The sequence below is a fragment of the Ranitomeya variabilis genome, chromosome 8 (assembly GCF_051348905.1).
Source record: "Ranitomeya variabilis isolate aRanVar5 chromosome 8, aRanVar5.hap1, whole genome shotgun sequence".
NCBI lineage: Eukaryota > Metazoa > Chordata > Amphibia > Anura > Dendrobatidae > Ranitomeya > Ranitomeya variabilis.
In genome coordinates, this window is record NC_135239.1 from 208,666,265 (window position 1) to 208,686,016 (window position 19,752).

At 38.5% G+C, this 19,752-nt stretch overlaps 1 long non-coding RNA gene across 1 annotated transcript; it reads right to left on the reverse strand.

Annotated features, from left to right (window-relative positions):
• Positions 1 to 1,012: 1,012 nt before the first annotated feature.
• LOC143788663 (uncharacterized) lies at positions 1,013 to 7,353 on the reverse strand. The gene is made up of 3 exons (XR_013218701.1): positions 7,313 to 7,353; positions 2,467 to 2,570; positions 1,013 to 1,377 (listed from the first exon to the last, which is right to left on the reverse strand). It is a non-coding gene; the product is annotated as an uncharacterized LOC143788663 (long non-coding RNA).
• Between the last annotated feature and the right edge of the window lie 12,399 nt (positions 7,354 to 19,752).

Here is a 19,752-nt window from a genome sequence, read left to right on the forward strand (position 1 = left end):
AGAAGCAGCAGCACAGAGTATTTCAGAAGGGGAGAGTGCAGGCCTGAGGGGGGCAATAAGACGTCCACAGTGATTAATGAATGGCAGGGTTACAACAGAGACATGCATGGTCATCATATGGGGTATGAACACGAGGCAGGAGTAGCAGAAGCAGCAGCACAGAGTATTGTAGGAAAAAATTGCATTGACTTTTGGTGGCAATGAGAAGTACAATGAGATGCCTGGTAAGACAAACAGGAAGATTATAAGGGATGTGAAGTGTTGGAGGGGTATAACCCGGAAAGGAGCCAAAGCAGCAGCACAGAGGGTTTCAGGAGAAGACTATGCTGATCTGGTAAGAGGTAGCAACCTGTTCATTTACGATTATTAAATGCAAAAATGTGATGGAATCAATATAATTAACTGAAGTGTGGTCTGGAAAATGGTGACTAATTAGTACTCAGCACAAAGTATTTCAGGAGAGTGATTCTCTGATCATGTTGGAGACAGTGATCAGTTTGCTGTTTTTGGAAATGAGTGCAGGGCTGCACATTACAGGGACCTGAAGGAGGGTAATATTATTTGGTCCCTAACTCGTGGATTCACATCCTTGGTGCACTCACCATGTCTCCAGGGGGTATTTGCCCTGTTCTGTAGCAGTTGAGGGTCACAGCCTTGAGAGCACTTCATATACTGTCCTCTATAAAGTCCATCCTAGACTTACTGTGCTGAGCAGCGCACCGTGTGTTCAGGCATGGTACTGCAACTAAATCACAAAGCAATGGTAAATGGCAAAAGGGGTAGAGCACCGCCCCCGAGGAGCTGTTGGCTCAGGATCATAGAAGATGGCCTCAATATTGCTTTACTTTGGGGTCTCAGTGTTATTCTATGTGCTTCATTAATTATCTAAATGTTTACTGTTACTATATATTGCCTCATTTTACTACATTGAGTGCACTTTATCCAAAAGCGGCAGAATTAAAAGGCAAAGTTTTCTTGCCAGATTCCAATGTTTACGGATTTACTGCTTTAGACTAAAATCCTAGAATTGTTTAGTCTTTATGCTGCTGCCACCTGGACCCAGAAGTGTGTGGTATACAGTATGCGATATACGTCTCTGGATCCCATCTCAGATTGCTGGCATCTGTTCTCTGTGGTGGAGCTCTTCTGTATCTCCAATAGAAGCTTCCATGTGAAGCGTTTGATCTGATGGGGAGCGAATATAAAGAGCGCTCAGCCTGTGATATCTGTAACTGGACGGACGGATAAATTATAGATATCTGGACCGCTCTGTAGAAGCTTCCAGCACCTGTTTCATCTCCGGGGCGCAGCTCAAAGCCTCCGAACAGCAGCGGCTATCTATAATTTAGATGCTGATCCAAGAAGAAGTATCATAACCTGTAAATAATCCAGAGGTTTTATTCCAGGAGTAAAATCATTGCCATAATTCTAATATTCTCTTTGGCAAATGCAGGCGGCGCAGGAATGATGTTAATCTGATCCTCGCGGAGCGCAGTAAGGATCCCGAGCCCGAGAAATCAATTACAGAAATGTAGGATGCACATCAATTATCACCTGCTCCACGGACCTCATCTCTGCATCTATTAGCAGGGCTAAAAAAAGAAACGGCTAAAATAATTCTACATCACCTCAATCCAGCTATCTATCTAATATTTATTATCTAGCTATTATCGATCTATTATCTCTATCTATTATCTATCTATTATCTATCTATTATCTATCTATCTATCATCTATTATCTATCTATCATCTCTCTATCTATTATCTATCTATTATCTATCTATTATCGATCTATTATCGATCTATTATCGATCTATTATCTATCTATTATCTATCATTTTTCTATTATCTATCTATTATCTATCATTTATCTATTATCTATCTATTATCTATCATTTATCTATTATCTATCTATTATCTATCATTTATCTATTATCTATCTATTATCTATCATTTATCTATCTATCTATTATCTATCTATTATCGATCTATTATCTATCTATTATCTATCATTTTTCTATTATCTATCTATTATCTATCAGCTATCTATTATCTACCTATCTATCTATTATCCATCTGTTATCTATCTATTATCTATCTATCTATTATCTATCTATATATCTATCTATTATCCATCTATCTAACTATTATCTATCTATCAATTATCTTTCTATTATCTATATCTATTATCTATCTATCATTTATCTATTATCTATTATCTATTATCTTTCTATCTATTATCTATCTATCTATTAACTTTCTATCTATTATCTATTATCTATCTATTATCTATCTATCTATTCTCAGATCCTTTAATAAATCTTAGAGGATTCTCACGTATGGGAAAATGTCAGAAATTACATCATTCAGATGTGGTTTACCCAAAGTATAAAATGACCCATTACTTTTGTGAATTCACATGCAGCAAAACTATTTCAATAATACTTCTGTAATACTTCACTTCACCTGAGGGGGCGCTGCAGCAGAACTGAACACTAGCTGCTACATTTCCTCACAGATTGCAGCTGGTTTCAGGCCATGTTCATCACCATCCCATACACTGTGTGTTCCTACAAGACACGAAGAAAATGGAGATGTCAAAACTCATCATTTTAGATCAAGGTCATCCCAAGATCTTTGGCTATAAAGAGGCACAGTGGGGGATTATAGCAGCAACTGAATGGAAGGCGGCACATATCATTTCTGGGGAAACCAGCCTGGCCTGGATTGTGCTCCTTTAGTGTTTGCAAAAATAAGGAAAAAAACAAAGATTTTCTGCAAGGAGAGCAAAGAAGACATGATGAGGTGGAGAATCAGGATGATTTATGTATAAGGCAGGAATCTGCTTAATGTTACTGTAACAACAGATGTGCAACCAGGACGGGATTTATGTCACAGAGAGGGCGGAGGAAACAGGTGACGAGGAAACCAAAAATAAATGCAACTACAGAAACACATAAAAATGAACAGTTCACATCTCAGATATTGTATATGGTTACAAACATAGCAGTAGTATTATAGTAGTTATATTGTTGTACATAGGAGCAGTATTATAGTAGTTATAGTCTTGTACATAGGAGCAGTATTGTAGTAGTTATATTCTTGTACATAGGGGCAGTATTATAGTAGTTATATTCTTGTATATAGGGGGCAGTATTATAGTAGTTATATTCTTGTACATAGGGGCAGTATTATAGTAGTTATATTCTTGTACATAGGGGGCAGTATTATAGTAGTTATATTCTTGTACATAGGGGCAGTATTATAGTAGTTATATTCTTGTACATAGGAGCAGTATTATAGTAGTTATATTCTTGTACATAGGGGCAGTATTATAGTAGTTATATTCTTGTACATAGGAGCAGTATTATAGTAGTTATATTCTTGTACATAGGGGCAGTATTATAGTAGTTATATTCTTGTACATAGGAGCAGTATTATAGTAGTTATATTCTTGTACATAGGGGCAGTATTATAGTAGTTATATTCTTGTACATAGGGGCAGTATTATAGTAGTTATATTCTTGTACATAGGGGGCAGTATTATAGTAGTTATATTCTTGTACATAGGAGCAGTATTATAGTAGTTATATTCTTGTACATAGGGGCAGTATTATAGTAGTTATATTCTTGTACATAGGAGCAGTATTATAGTAGTTATATTCTTGTACATAGGGGCAGTATTATAGTAGTTATATTCTTGTACATAGGAGCAGTATTATAGTAGTTATATTCTTGTACATAGGGGCAGTATTATAGTAGTTATATTCTTCTATATAGGAGCAGTATAATAGTAGTTATATTCTTGTACATAGGGCGCAGTATAATAGTAGTTATATTCTTGTACATAGGAGCAGTATTATAGTAGTTATATTCTTGTACATAGGGGCAGTATTATAGTAGTTATATTCTTGTACATAGGAGCAGTATTATAGTAGTTATATTCCTGTACATAGGAGCAGTATTATAGTAGTTATATTCTTATACACAGGAGCAGTATTATAGTAGTTATATTCTTGTACATAGGAGGCAGTATTATAGTAGTTATATTCTTGTACATAGGGGCAGTATTATAGTAGTTATATTATTGTACATAGGGGCAGTATTATAGTAGTTATATTCTTGTACATAGGAGCAGTATTATAGTAGTTATATTCTTGTACATAGGAGCAGTATTATAGTAGTTATATTCTTGCACATAGGGGCAGTATTATAGTAGTTACATTCTTGTACATAGGAGTATTATAGTAGTTATATTCTTGTACATAGGGGCAGTATTATAGTAGTTATATTCTTGTACATAGGGGGCAGTATTATAGTAGTTATATTCTTGTACATAGGGGCAGTATTATAGTAGTTATATTCTTGTACATAGGAGCAGTATTATAGTAGTTATATTCTTGTACATAGGAGCAGTATTATAGTAGTTATATCCTTGTACATAGGGAGCAGTATTATAGTAGTTATATTCTTGTACATAGGAGCAGTATTATAGTAGTTATATTCTTGTACATAGGGGCAGTATTATAGTAGTTATATTCTTGTACATAGGAGCAGTATTATAGTAGTTATATTCTTGTACATAGGAGCAGTATTATAGTAGTTATATTCTTGTACATAGGAGCAGTATTATAGTAGTTATATTCTTGTACATAGGAGCAGTATTATAGTAGTTATATTCTTGTACATGGGGCAGTATTATAGTAGTTATATTCTTGTACATAGGGGGCAGTAGTATAGTAGTTATATTCTTGTATATAGGGGCAGTATTATTGTAGCTATATTCTTATACATAGGGGCAGTATTATAGTAGCTATAGTCTTGTATATAGGGGCAGTATTATATTTTTGTACATGTTATATAATATTTCAGATGATTTTGCTTTAAGAAAGTTGGTAGTTAAATAAGTAATAACAATTGCTATATGAACAGTCTACATAATTTTCGCGCTCTGTGTAATCCATTAAACACAGGTGTTAAAGAATTTAATGTGACAGAATATCTTTTTTTTCTGTTCACTTTCTAATTATAAGTCTCCGGCAGTCAGGAGTCAGTCAGTAAGTGACAGGAGAGTTGAATAATGTCTCAGACATTTTGACAGATAATCTGTTCATCATGACGGTTATATGTGAAGAATGTACATGCATGTGTAATTACCTAAAATCCTGAATTGGGTTTATAGAATGGAAATATACGAGTTCATGGCTTATATGTTGCTGGAGGAATTTAAGAATTTATTGAGTTGACTGGAAAATGGCAAAGATGTCTGGCTGACAAATCCTATTTTTGTGCACCTTACAAAGGAATTCAAAGTGTAATTCCTACATTCACCTGCGGGGGTGCTGCAAAGAAATTGATCGCTTACTGATGAGTTCCGTCCCAGATTACAGGTGATCGCAGGGTTTCTTTTGTGATCCGCAGATCATTATAGTATTCTTCTAATGCTCAGAATAGTAACCACTAGTAATTAAATGTTTTATTTGAGAGAGAAGGATGTTTAGAAGGTCTCCTCGGACAGAATCTTCTGTAATCCTGGAGGAGCCGTGGATAGTTTGGCGTTACTATTATCACACACAGGGAGCAGCATCTGCCTGGTTTACCCATGAATCTTCTGTATTACCGATTTACATGCTGTTCGTGGCTGGAAGTCACACTTTTTTGTATATGTTCTTTATTTCTGTAGACACAATAAGCCATATGGGAATGAGGCGTTTAAAAAGAAAATAGGACATTTACTAAATTAATAGTTAATTAAAACTTAAGCTTCCAGGCAGAATTCATCATTACAGAGCTGGAATCCACAGATTGCTTATTCCCCAACTGTGTGTTACTCATACGCCTCATACGCCAAGCAACTACTGGTCAGTTCTTCTACCCCAGAGCTGCACTCTGTAGTATAGTACCAGGATTAGTACAGGATCTGTAATGTATGTACACAGTGACTGCACCAACAGAATAGTGAGTGCAGCTCTGGAGTATAATACAGGATGTAACTCAGGATCAGTAATGTAATGTATGTACACAGTGACTGCACCAGCAGAATAGTGAGTGCAGCTCTGGAGTATAATACAGGATGTAACTCAGGATCAGTAATGTAATGTATGTACACAGTGACTCCTCCAGCAGAATAGTGAGTGCAGCTCTGGAGTATAATACAGGATGTAACTCAGGATCAGTAATGTAATGTATGTACACAGTGACTGCACCAACAGAATAGTGAGTGCAGCTCTGGAGTATAATACAGGATGTAACTCAGGATCAGTAATGTAATGTATGTACACAGTGACTGCACCAGCAGAATAGTGAGTGCAGCTCTGGGGTATAATACAGGATGTAACTCAGGATCAGTAATGTAATGTATGTACACAGTGACTGCACCAGCAGAATAGTGAGTGCAGCTCTGGAGTATAATACAGGATGTAACTCAGGATCAGTAATGTAATGTATGTACACAGTGACTGCACCAACAGAATAGTGAGTGCAGCTCTGGAGTATAATACAGGATGTAACTCAGGATCAGTAATGTAATGTATGTACACAGTGACTGCACCAGCAGAATAGTGAGTGCAGCTCTGGGGTATAATACAGGATGTAACTCAGGATCAGTAATGTAATGTATGTACACAGTGACTGCACCAACAGAATAGTGAGTGCAGCTCTGGGGTATAATACAGGATGTAACTCAGGATCAGTAATGTAATGTATGTACACAGTGACTGCACCAGCAGAATAGTGAGTGCAGCTCTGGAGTATAATACAGGATGTAACTCAGGATCAGTAATGTAATGTATGTACACAGTGACTACACCAGCAGAATAGTGAGTGCAGCTCTGGAGTATAATACAGGATGTAACTCAGGATCAGTAATGTAATGTATGTACACAGTGACCACATCAGCACAATAGTGAGCGCAGCTCTGGTGTAGAATACTGCATAGGATTCCATAATGACTTTCCTTCACCAGCGGCTAGCCTATACCTCCTTTTACCATTCTTATTCCTCCTTACATTACCATTATTTCTGGGAGGGAATATTTAGGCTCCAGTATTTGGATCATATCCATTAGAATTGTGCAGCCGTTGGTCCCTAACAAACATTCTTTGAAAATATTTCTGGAAACATTTCGTCTTCACATACAGAGTTAATACAAAGCTTTCATTAAGGAAATCTCCGTCACAATCTTACAAGGCACTTAGACTAACAGGACAAACACCACTCAACTGGATCCAATCGTTTAATGACAAGACCCTCCAATCTGACCTGAGCGCTACCGGGACCTTAAATACATGAAATAATAACAGCAAATAATTACCGCAGTTTCACCGGCAGCAGAAGGTAATTTTCTTTCTTTCTAAACAGAAAAGAAGAAAAGTGTTATTGATTTCTGTAATTGTTATTCTCATCGTTCTTCTCTTGTGTAACCGTCACATTCATAATCGGCTGATGGGTGTTTTTTCCTGGTTTATTGAATGACGGGACAGAATGATGGTGGTGGTTGTGGCGGTTGGGGGAGGGGAGGATGTGGACATTTGGCTATGGTTAATTTAATATAACTCGTCTCCATTCATAGTCCTATAAACAATGAATGATGCGGCGGCGCATAAAACGTCTGCTGGCCTAACATCTTTTGGCCTAAAAAGTCTAATGGGATTTTATATAAATACGATGATCACTCACTTCCATAGCAAAAAAAAAAAAAAAGATTTCCTCGACTTTTGAACACAAACTTCACTTTCAGCTTTTGAAAAATATCCTTTTTTTTTACTGAAAAAAAACTGTGAAAGTCAATTTTCATTCCCACATTTCTCCTCCCAAAACCGACTCTCAGTCTGACGCTTACGCACAGGTGCTGATGAGCCACTTTCATTTCTCACATCATTTTTATACAGATAGAGCTAAAATTATAGAAAATTTGTAAAAAATTACGTAATTGAAATTTTTTAAAGATTCACAGCTTTGAATCTGGTGACAAAAGACAAGAAGTCACTTTTACCGTATGTCAGTAACACAAAACTTCTTCTAACTTTCCTTTCAACATTATAGCCAAGATGTAAAAACAACCCTTATAATCTGCCCACAAAATACAAAAATGTAACTACGATAATACTGCCACCTATGTACAAGACTATAACTGCTAAAATACTGCCCCTATGTACAAGAATATAACTAATATAATAGTGTTCCTATTTACAACAATATAACTACTATAATACTGATACCTATGCACAAGATTATAACTACTATAATACTGCCCCTATGTACAAGAATATAACTACTATAATACTGCTCATATGTACAAGAATATAACTACTATAATACTGCTCCTATGTACAAGAATATAACTACTATAATACTGCCCCCTATGTACTAGATTATAACTACTATAATACTGCCCCTATGTACAAGAATATAACTACTATAATACTGCTCCTATGTACAAGAATATAACTACTATAATACTGCCCCTATGTACAAGAATATAACTACTATAATACTGCTCCTATGTACAAGAATATAACTACTATAATACTGCCCCTATGTACAAGAATATAACTACTATAATACTGCCCCTATGTACAAGAATATAACTACTATAATACTGCCCCTATATACAAGAATATAGCTACTATAATACTGCCCCTATGTACAGGAATATAACTACTATAATACTGCTCCTATGTACAAGAATATAACTACTATAATACTGCCCCTATGTACAAGAATATAACTACTATAATACTGCTCCTATGTACAAGAATATAACTACTATAATACTGCCTCCATGTACAAGAATATAACTACTATAATACTGCCCCTATGTACAAGAATATAACTACTATAATACTGCCCCTATGTACAAGAATATAACTTCTATAATACTGCTCCTATGTACAAGAATATAACTACTATAATACTGCTCCTATGTACAAGAATATAACTACTATAATACTGCCCCTATGTACAAGAATATAACTACTATAATACTGCTCCTATGTACAAGAATATAACTACTATAATACTGCCCCTATGTACAAGAATATAACTACTATAATACTGCTCCTATGTACAAGAATATAACTACTATAATACTGCCCCTATGTACAAGAATATAACTACTATAATACTGCCCCTATGTACAAGAATATAACGACTATAATACTGCCCCCTATGTACAAGAATATAACTACTATAATACTGCCCCCTATGTACTAGATTATAACTACTATAATACTGCTCCTATGTACAAGAATATAACTACTATAATACTGCTCCTATGTACAAGAATATAACTACTATAATACTGCCCCTATGTACAAGAATATAACTACTATAATACTGCTCCTATGTACAAGAATATAACTACTATAATACTGCCCCTATGTACACGAATATAACTACTATAATACTGCTCCTATGTACAAGAATATAACTACTATAATACTGCTCCCTATGTACAAGAATATAACTACTATAATACTGCTCCTATGTACAAGAATATAACTACTATAATACTGCCCCTACGTACAAGAATATAACTACTATAATACTGCCCCTATGTACAAGAATATAACTACTATAATACTGCCCCTATGTACAAGAATATAACTACTATAATACTGCTCCTATGTACAAGAATATAACTACTATAATACTACTCCTATGTACAAAAATATAAGTACTATAATACTGTCCCCTGATACTGAAATGACACCTCTGAAAATATAGTACTGCCTTCTCTATACAATGTTCTGTACTATCTTCTTATAAAAACACAGTAGATGAAATCAGTAAATCTGAGCACTGCCGTGTAATATTATATATCAGCACACTATGACGGTCAAATTTCAGTTTGTTAGGATGACTGAACAAATGCCACTCGGAAACAAGCAGAAGTGACATGTAGATTGCCGCAGATATTATCTGATGAATGAATATAGAACAATGTATTTACATTACATTACATCGCAGGTATATAAGGAAGAAAAAGGCAACAAACAACTGACTGCCTTATGGCGTCCTTAACTCTTTCATGGACATGTGATTTTATTCTTAAGTCAACCCTTAATTCTCATCTTGATTGTAAAATACTACAAAAAGTTTCAATAAAGTGGCCACAAGAGCAAAAATTGAATATTGAAAGTGAGAATGGCCTTCTGGTAACATGTAAGCTGAGTGACAGGCTGTGCTCAATGTCGAGAAGCAGCTAAAAAGCCAACACAATTTTAGAGTATTTTACAAGAGAGCTAAATTGACGTACCCTTATGTATTATTAACTGTTTATATGCTCCTGTAAGACCACCCCTTGAATATGCAATGGTATGTAAAAGTTTGGGCACCCTTGGTCAAAATTACTGTTATTGTGAACAGTTAAGCAAGTTGAAGATGAAATTATCTCTAAAAGGCTTAAAGTTAAACATGACACATTTCCTTTGTATTTTAGGTAAACAATTGTTTTTTCATCTTTTACATTTTAAAAATTACAAAAAGAAAAATAGGCCAATGCATGGTTAGTACCTAGTAGTGCCCCATTTTGAAAATATCACAGCTTGAAAATGCTTTTTGTAGCCAGACAAGAGTCTTTCAGCTCATTCTTGGAAAATTCTTACAGTGCTGTGAGATTCCTGGGTCGTCTTGCTTCCTCTGCTATTTTGAAGTCTTGTCACAGATTTTCAATGATGTTCAGATCAGGGGGCTGTAAGGGCCATTGTAAAACTTTCAGCTTGCGTCTTTTGAGGTCGTATATTGTGGATTGTGACGTGTGTTTAGGATCATTATCCATTTGTAGAAGCCATCCTCTTCCTCTTTTCATCTTCAGCCTTTTTACGGATAGTGTTATGTTTGCATCAAGAATTTGTAGAAATTTCATTGAGTCCCTTCTTCCCTCTACCCTTGAAATGTTCCCTGGGCCATTGGCTGCAGCACAACCCCAAAGCATGACTGATCCACCCCCATGCTTAATGGTTGACGAGATGTTCTTTTCCTGAAATTCTGTGCCCTTTTTCTCCACACATAACTTTGATCATTGTGGCCAAAGAGATCTATTTTAACCTCATCAATCCATAGAACTTGTTTCCAAAATGCATCAGGCTTATTTAGATGTTCTTTTGCATATTTCAGATGCTGCATTTTATGGTGAAGACGCAGAAGAGGTTTTCTTCTGATGACTCTTCCCTGAAGTTCATATTTGTGCAGGTGTCTCTGAACAGGTAAATAATGTACCACAACTTCAGAGTCTGCTAAATCTTTCTGAAGGTCTTTTGCAGTCAAGCGAGGGTTCTGATTAGCCTCTCTAGCAATCCTGCAAGCAGCTCTCTCTAAAATTTAGCTTGGTCTTCCAGACTTTATCTTGACTTCCACTGTTCCTGTTTATTGTCATTTCTTAACACCTTTCCCACCTCAGACATATCCTTACATCCAGATCTCCTGGTGCTTACCGACCTTGGACGGATGAACACGTTCGGGCGATTTTGTGCTCACAAACACTGTTCGAGCACGATCGCCTCCGGGTGTCAGCTGATTCTGACAGCTGACACCCGGCATTCAGTGCCAGGAGCAGTCCCACATTTTGGGAGCAGGCAGAGGGAAGAAAGCACCTCTGCCCTTGGATCATAGACCTCGCTACGTCATCATTGCCATGGTGACTCAATGTCGTCATGACGACATCCAGGTTACCAGGCACTAGGAAGTTAGTTAGATCATGCACAGTCCATGATCTAACTAACTTGTGTCTGCAGGGCTGACAGGCTATAATTTATAGCAATACTCCATTTTTGTGGGGAAAATGTAATTTTTTTTATTTTCACGGCTCAACGTTATAAACTTCCTTGAGGGGTCTAGTTTCCAAAATAGGGTCACCTGTGGGTGGTTTCCACTGTTTTTAGGCACATCAGGAGCTTTCCAAATGGGACATGGTGTCCTCTAATGATTCCAGCAAATTTTGCTTTCAAAAAGTCAAATGACGCTCCTTCCCTTCCAAGCCCTGCCATGCACCCAAACAGTAGTTTTCTCCCTCTTTGGGTTATTGGCATACTCAGGAGAAATTGCACTACAAATTGAATGGTGTAATTTCTACTGTTACCCTTATGAAAGTGCAAAATTTAGGGCTAAAAAATATATTTGTGGGGAAATGTGTTCTTTTTATATTTCACAGCTCAACGTTATAAAATTCTGTGAAGCACCTCTGGGTTATGTGTGCTCACCATACATCTAGATAAGTTCCATGAGGGGTCTAGTTTCCAAAATGGTGTTATTTGTGGGGGATTTTCACTGTTTAGGCACATCAGGGGCGCTTCAAATGTGAGATGTTGTTCACTAATTGTTCCAGCAAATTTTGCATTCAAAAAGACAAATGGCACTCCTTCCCTTCAGAGCTCTGCCGTGCATGCAAAATGTGGTTTTCCCCGAGATATTGAGTGGCGGCATGCTGAGGAGAAATTGCACAACAAAGTTTGGTGTCCATTTGTTCCTGTTACCCTGGTGAAAATTAAAAAAAATTGGGTCTAAAGCAATTTTTTTGTGAAAAAAAAGTTAAACGTTCATTTTTTTTCCACATCCCAAAAATTCCTGTTAAGCACCTGAAGGGTTAATAAACTTCTTGAATGTGGTTTTGAGCACCTTGAGGGGTGCAGTTTTTAGAATGGTGTCACTTTTGGGCATTTTCTGTCATATAGACTTCTCAAAGTCACTTTAAATGTGAGGTGGTCCCTAAAAATATGGTTTTGTAAATTTTGTTGGAAAAATTAGAAACTGCTGGTCAACTTTTAACCCTTATAACTCCCTAACAAAAAAAAATTGTTTCAAAAATTGTGCTGATGTAAATTAGACATGTGGGAAATGTTATTTATTAACTATTCTGTGTGACATATCTCTCTGATTTAAAGGAATTAGAATTCAAAGTTTGTGAATTGCTAAACTTTCCAAATCTTTGCTAAATTTACATTTTTTTCTCCACAAATAAACAAGTTATGTCGAAGAAATGTTGCCACTTTCATGAAGTATAATATGTCACAAAAAAACAGTCTCATTATATCCGGGATCCGCAGAAGTGTTCCAGAGTTATTACCTCACAAAATGACAGTGGTCAGAATTGTAAAAATTTGGACTTGCCATTAACATGGCCTTGGGGGGGTAAAGGGGTTAATTATTATTATTATTATTTATTTATTTATTTATTTATATAGCACCATTAATTCCATGGTGCTGTAATTACATTTTGAATGAAATGGCAACTATGAAAACGCTTTGCTATCTGCTTATAACCCTCTGCTGCTTTGTGGGATTCCACCATTTTCATTTTCGGAGTGATAGTGCTTAGAACCCATGGTTACTTTTTTGGCATAAGGTTAGAGGAGGCTGGGTTTTAATCACTTGGCCTTTCCTAACGATGATAGTGAACAAGCCAAAACCTTAAGAGGCTAATTAAGGTCTCAGAACTTTGTCAAAGTTATCTGAGCACACAAAACTTTTGCATTGGTCCATTTTCCTTATTGTTATTTTTAACCCCTTCACCCCCAAGGGTGGTTTGCACGTTAATGACCGGGCCAATTTTTACAATTCTGACCACTGTCCATTTATGAGGTTATAACTCTGGAACACTTCAACGGATCCTGATAATTCTGACAATGTTTTCTCGTGACATATTGTACTTCATGATAGCGGTAAAATTTATTTGATATTACCTGCGTTTATTTGTGAAAAAAACGGAAATTTGGCGAAAAATTTAAAAATTTCGCAATTTTCCAAATTTGAATTTTTATGTAATTAAATCACAGTGATATGTCACACAAAATACTTAATAAGTAACATTTCCCACATGTCTACTTTACATCAGCACAATTTTGGAACCAAATTTTTTTTTTGTTAGGGAGTTATAAGGGTTAAAATTTGACCAGCAATTTCTCATTTTTACAACACCATTTTTTTTTAGGGACCACATCTCATTTGAAGTCATTTTGAGGGGTCTATATGATAGAAAATACCCAAGTGTGACACCATTCTAACAACTGCACCCCTCAAGGTGCTCAAAACCACATTCAAGAAGTTTATTAACCCTTCAGGTGTTTCACAGGAATTTTTGGAATGTTTAAATAAAAATGAACATTTAACTTTTTTTCACACAAAATTTACTTCAGCTCCAATTTGTTTTATTTTACCAAGGGTAACAGGAGAAAATGGACCCCAAAAGATGTTGTACAATTTGTCCTGAGTACGCCGATACCCCATATGTGGGGGTAAACCACTGTTTGGGCGCATAGGAGAGCTCGTAAGGGAAGGAGCGCCGTTTGACTTTTCACCGCAAAATTGACAGGAATTGAGATGGGACGCCATGTTACGTTTGGAGAGCCACTGATGTGCCTAAACATTAAAACCCCCCACAAGTGACACCATTTTGGAAATTAGACCCCCTAAGGAACTTATCTAGAGGTGTGGTGAGCACTTTGACCCACCAAGTGCTTCACAGAAGTTTATAATGCAGAGCCGTAAAAATAAAAAATCATATTTTTTCACAAAAATTAACTTTTGCCCCCAATTTGTTATTTTCCCAAGGGTAAGAGAAGAAATTGGACCCCAAAAGTTGTTGTACAATTTGTCCTGAGTACGCTGATACCCCATATGTGGGGGTAAACCACTGTTTGGGCGCATGGGAGAGCTCGGAAGGGAAGGAGCGCCGTTTGACTTTTCACTGCAAAATTGACAGGAATTGAGATGGGACGCCATGTTGCGTTTGGAGAGCCACTGATGTGCTTAAACATTAAAACCCCCCACAAGTGACACCATTTTGGAAAGTAGACCCCCTAAGGAACTTATCTAGAGGTGTGGTGAGCACTTTGACCCACCAAGTGCTTCACAGAAGTTTATAATGCAGAGCCAAAAAAATAAAACAAAAATTTTTTCCCACAAAAATTATTTTTTAGCCCCCAGTTTTGTATTTTCCCGAGGGTAACAGGAGAAATTGGACCACAAAAGTTGTTGTCCAATTTGTCCTGAGTACGCTGATACCAAAGATGTGGGGGGGAACCACTGTTTGGGCGCATGGGAGGGCTCGGAAGGGATGGAGCGCCATTTGGAATGCAGACTTAGATCACATTGCGTTTGCAGAGCCCCTAATGTACCTAAACAGTAGAAACCCCCCACAAGTGACACCATTTTGGAAAGTAGACCCCCTAAGGAACTCATCTAGATGTGTTGTGAGAGCTTTGAACCCCCAAGTGTTTCACTACAGTTTATAACACAGAGCCGTGAAAATAAAAAAAAAACCCTGTTTGGGCGCATGGGAGAGCTCGGAAGGGAAGGAGCACTGTTTTACTTTTTCAATGCAGAATTGGCTGGAATTGAGATCGGACGCCATGTCGCGTTTGGAGAGCCCCTGATGTGCCTAAACAGTGGAAACCCCCCAATTATAACTGAAACCCTAATCCAAACACACCCCTAACCCTAATCCCAACGGTAACCCTAACCACACCTCTAACCCAGACACACCCCTAACCCTAATCCCAACCCTATTCCCAACCGTAAATGTAATCCAAACCCTAACCCTAACTTTAACCCCAACCCTAACCCTAACTTTAGCCCCAACCCTAACTGTAGCCTTAACCCTAGCCCCAACCCTAACCCTAGCCCTAACCGTAGCCCTAACCCTAGCCCTAACCCTAGCCCTAACCCTAACCCTAACCCTAGCCCTAACCCTAACCATAATGGGAAAATGGAAATAAATACATTTTTAAAATTTTTTTATTTTTCCCTAACTAAGCGTGTGATGAAGGGGGGTTTGATTTACTTTTATAGCGGGTTTTTTAGCGGATTTTTATGATTGGCAGCTGTCACACACTGAAAGACGCTTTTTATTGCAAAAAAACATTTTTTGCATTACCACATTTTGAGAGCTATAATTTTTCCATATTTGAGTCAACAGAGTCATGTGAGGTTTTATTTTTTGCGGGACAAGTTGTTGTTTTTATTGGTAACATGTTCAGGCACGGGAGATTTCTTGATCGCTTTTTATTCCGATTTTTGTGAGGCAGAATGACCAAAAACCAGCTATTCATGAATTTCTTTTGGGGGAGGCGTTTATACCGTTCCGCGTTTGGTAAAATTGATAAAGCAGTTTTATTCTTCGGGTCAGTACGATTACAGCGATACCTCATTTATATCATTTTTTTAATGTTTTGGCGCTTTTATACGATAAAAACTATTTTATAGAAAAAATAATTATTTTGGCATCGCTTTATTCTGAGGACTATAACTTTTTTATTTTTTCGCTGATGATGCTGTATTGCGGCTCATTTTTTGCGGGACAAGATGACATTTTCAGCGGTACCCTGGTTATTTATATCCGTCATTTTGATCGCGTGTTATTCCACTTTTTGTTTGGCAATATGAGAATAAAGCGTTGTTTTTTGCCTCGTTTTTTTTTTTACGTTGTTCACTGAAGGGGTTAACTAGTGATATAGTTTTATAGGTGGGGTCGTTACGGACGCGGCGATACTAAATATGTGTACTTTTATAGTTTGATTTTTTTTTATTTAGATAAAGAAATGTAGTTATCGGAATAATTTTTTTTTTCTTTATTTAGGATTTTTTTTTTCTTTTTTTTTTTACACATGTGGAAATGTTTGTTTTTTTTTAACTTTTTTACTTTGTCCTAGGGGGGGACATCACAGATCGCTGATCTGACAGTTTGCACAGCACTCTGTCAGATCACCGATCTGAGTTCCAGTGCTGCAGGCTTACCAGAGCCTGGTCTGCACCCGGAAGTAATCCCTGCAGGACCCGGATGCAGCCCCGCGGCCATTTTGGATCCAGGGCCTGCATGGATAGGAGGTAAGAGACCCTCGCAGCAACGCAATCACATCGCGTTGCTCTGGTGGTCTTAGGGAAGCTCGTAGGGAGCCCTGTTATGATCCTGTGACCTTGGAGCCGCATGAGAGACTTTCTCAGGAGTAGGTGGTACCTGTACTGACCGCAAACCCTAAACTAACACCGCAACTAGAAGTAGCCGTGGGATGTACCTAACACGTCCTAGACACCTCGACACAGCCGGAGGACTAAATACCCCTATAGATGGAAATGGGAATTCTATCTTGCCTCAGAGCAGAACCCCAAAGGATAGTCAGCCCCCCACAAATATTGACTGTGAGTAAAAGAGGAAAGACACACGCAGGCAGAAAAACAGGATTTAGCAAAAGAGGCACTTCTAGCTAAATAGAAAAGGATAGGACAGAATTCTAAGCGGTCAGTATAAAAATCCTAAAAATATCCACAGCAGAAAATACAAATATTCTACATCTAACTAAAGACATAGAAAGTATATCTGCATCTCCTGAGAATCCAGCATGACTGAAAAATCCAAACAAAGTCTAAGCTGGACAAAAACACAATAAATTGCACTGAATTGCAAAGCACACTGCATGTGTGCACAGAGACAAAAACCAGACACTTATCTTAGCTGAATTTGGCAGCAGGGCATGAGGAACCAGAGAGAGATGCAATCCCTCCTAGTACAATGGACAACTGGCACGGACTCATGGATCCTGCACACCTAAATACCTAATAGAGCTGCAATCAGCAGAAACACCTGCCCGGATTACAACCCCAAGACAACTGCACTACCACCAACAACCACCGGAGGGAGCCCAAAAGCAGAATTCACAACAGTACCCCCGCCTTGAAGAGGGGTCACCGAACCCTCACCAGAGCCCCCAGGCCGATCAGGACGAGCCAGATGAAAGGCACGGACCAAATCAGCAGCATGGACATCAGAGGCAAAAACCCAAGAATTATCCTCCTGGCCATAACCCTTCCATTTGACAAGGTACTGAAGCCTCCACCTTGAAAAGCGAGAATTCAAAATCTTCTCAACCACATACTCCAACTCCCCATCAACCAACACAGGAGCAGGAGGATCAACAGAGGGAACAACGGGCACCACATATTTCCGCAATAAAGATCTATGGAAAACATTATGGATGGCAAAAGAGGCCGGAAGGGCCAAACGAAAAGACACCAGATTGATAATCTAAGAAATCCTATAAGGACCAATAAACCGAGGCTTAAACTTAGGGGAAGAAACCTTCATAGGAACATGACGGGAAGACAACCAGACCAAATCCCCAACCCGAAGCCGGGAACCAACACACCGACGACAGTTAGCAAAACGCTGAGCCTCCTCCTGAGACAACACCAAATTGTCTACCACATGAGCCCAAATCTGCTGCAACCTGTCAACCACAGAATCCACACCAGGACAATCAGAAGGTTCAACTTGCCCCGAAGAAAAACGAGGATGAAAACCAAAATTACAAAAGAAGGGCGAAACCAAGGTAGCCGAACTAGCCCGATTATTAAGGGCTAACTCGGCCAATGGCAAGAAAGCCACCCAATCATCCTGATCAGCAGACACAAAGCATCTCAAATAAGTTGTCAAAGTCTGATTAGTTCGCTAGTTCGCTCGGTCTGGCCAATTGTCTGAGGATGAAATGCGGAAGAAAAAGACAAATCAATGCCCAGCCTAGCACAAAAGGCCCGCCAAAACCTAGAAACAAACTGGGAACCTCTATCGGACACAATATTATCCGGAATGCCATGCAAACGAACCACATGCTGAAAAAACAACGGAACCAAATCAGAAGAGGAAGGCAATTTAGGCAAAGGCACCAAATGAACCATCTTAGAAAACCGGTCACAAACCACCCAGATAACCGACATCCTCTGGGAAACCGGAAGATCTGAAATAAAATCCATAGAAATATGCGTCCAGGGCCTCTCAGGGACCGGCAAAGGCAAAAGCAACCCACTAGCACGGGAACAACAAGACTTGGCCCGCGCACAAGTCCCACAGGACTGCACAAAAGAACGCACATCACGCGACAAAGAAGGCCACCAAAAGGACCTACCAACCAAATCTCTGGTACCAAAAATACCAGGATGGCCAGCCAACACAGAACAATGAACCTCAGAAATCACTCTACTAGTCCATCTATCAGGAACAAACAGTTTCCCCACTGGACAGCGGTCAGGTTTGTCAGCCTGAAATTCTTGCAGAACCCGTCGCAAATCAGGGGAAATGGCAGAAAGGACCACCCCTTCCTTCAGAATGCCGACCGGCTCAAGTACCTCAGGAGAATCAGTCAAAAAACTCCTAGAGAGGGCATCAGCCTTAATATTCTTAGAACACGGAAGATACGAGACCACGAAATCAAAACGGGAGAAAAACAGGGACCATCGAGCCTGTCTAGGATTCAGCCGTTTGGCAGATTCGAGGTAAATCAGATTTTTATGATCGGTCAAGACCACAATACGGTGCTTGGCTCCCTCAAGCCAATGTCGCCATTCCTCAAACGCCCACTTCATAGCCAACAACTCCCGATTGCCGAAATCATAATTGCGTTCAGCAGGCGAAAACTTACGGGAAAAGAAGGCACACGGTTTAATCAAGGAACCATCAGAATTCCTCTGAGACAAAACGGCCCCTGCCCCAATCTCAGAAGCGTCAACCTCAACCTGAAACGGAAGAGAAACATCTGGCTGACGCAACACCGGGGCAGAAGTAAATCGGTGTTTAAGCTCCTGAAAGGCAGAGACAGCCGCAGAGGACCAATTCGTTACATCAGCGCCTTTCTTCGTCAAATCGGTCAGGGGTTTAACCACACTGGAGAAGTTAGCAATGAAACGGCGATAAAAATTAGCAAAGCCCAAATATTTCTGAAGGCTCTTCACAGATGTGGTCTGAATCCAATCATGAATGGCCTGAAC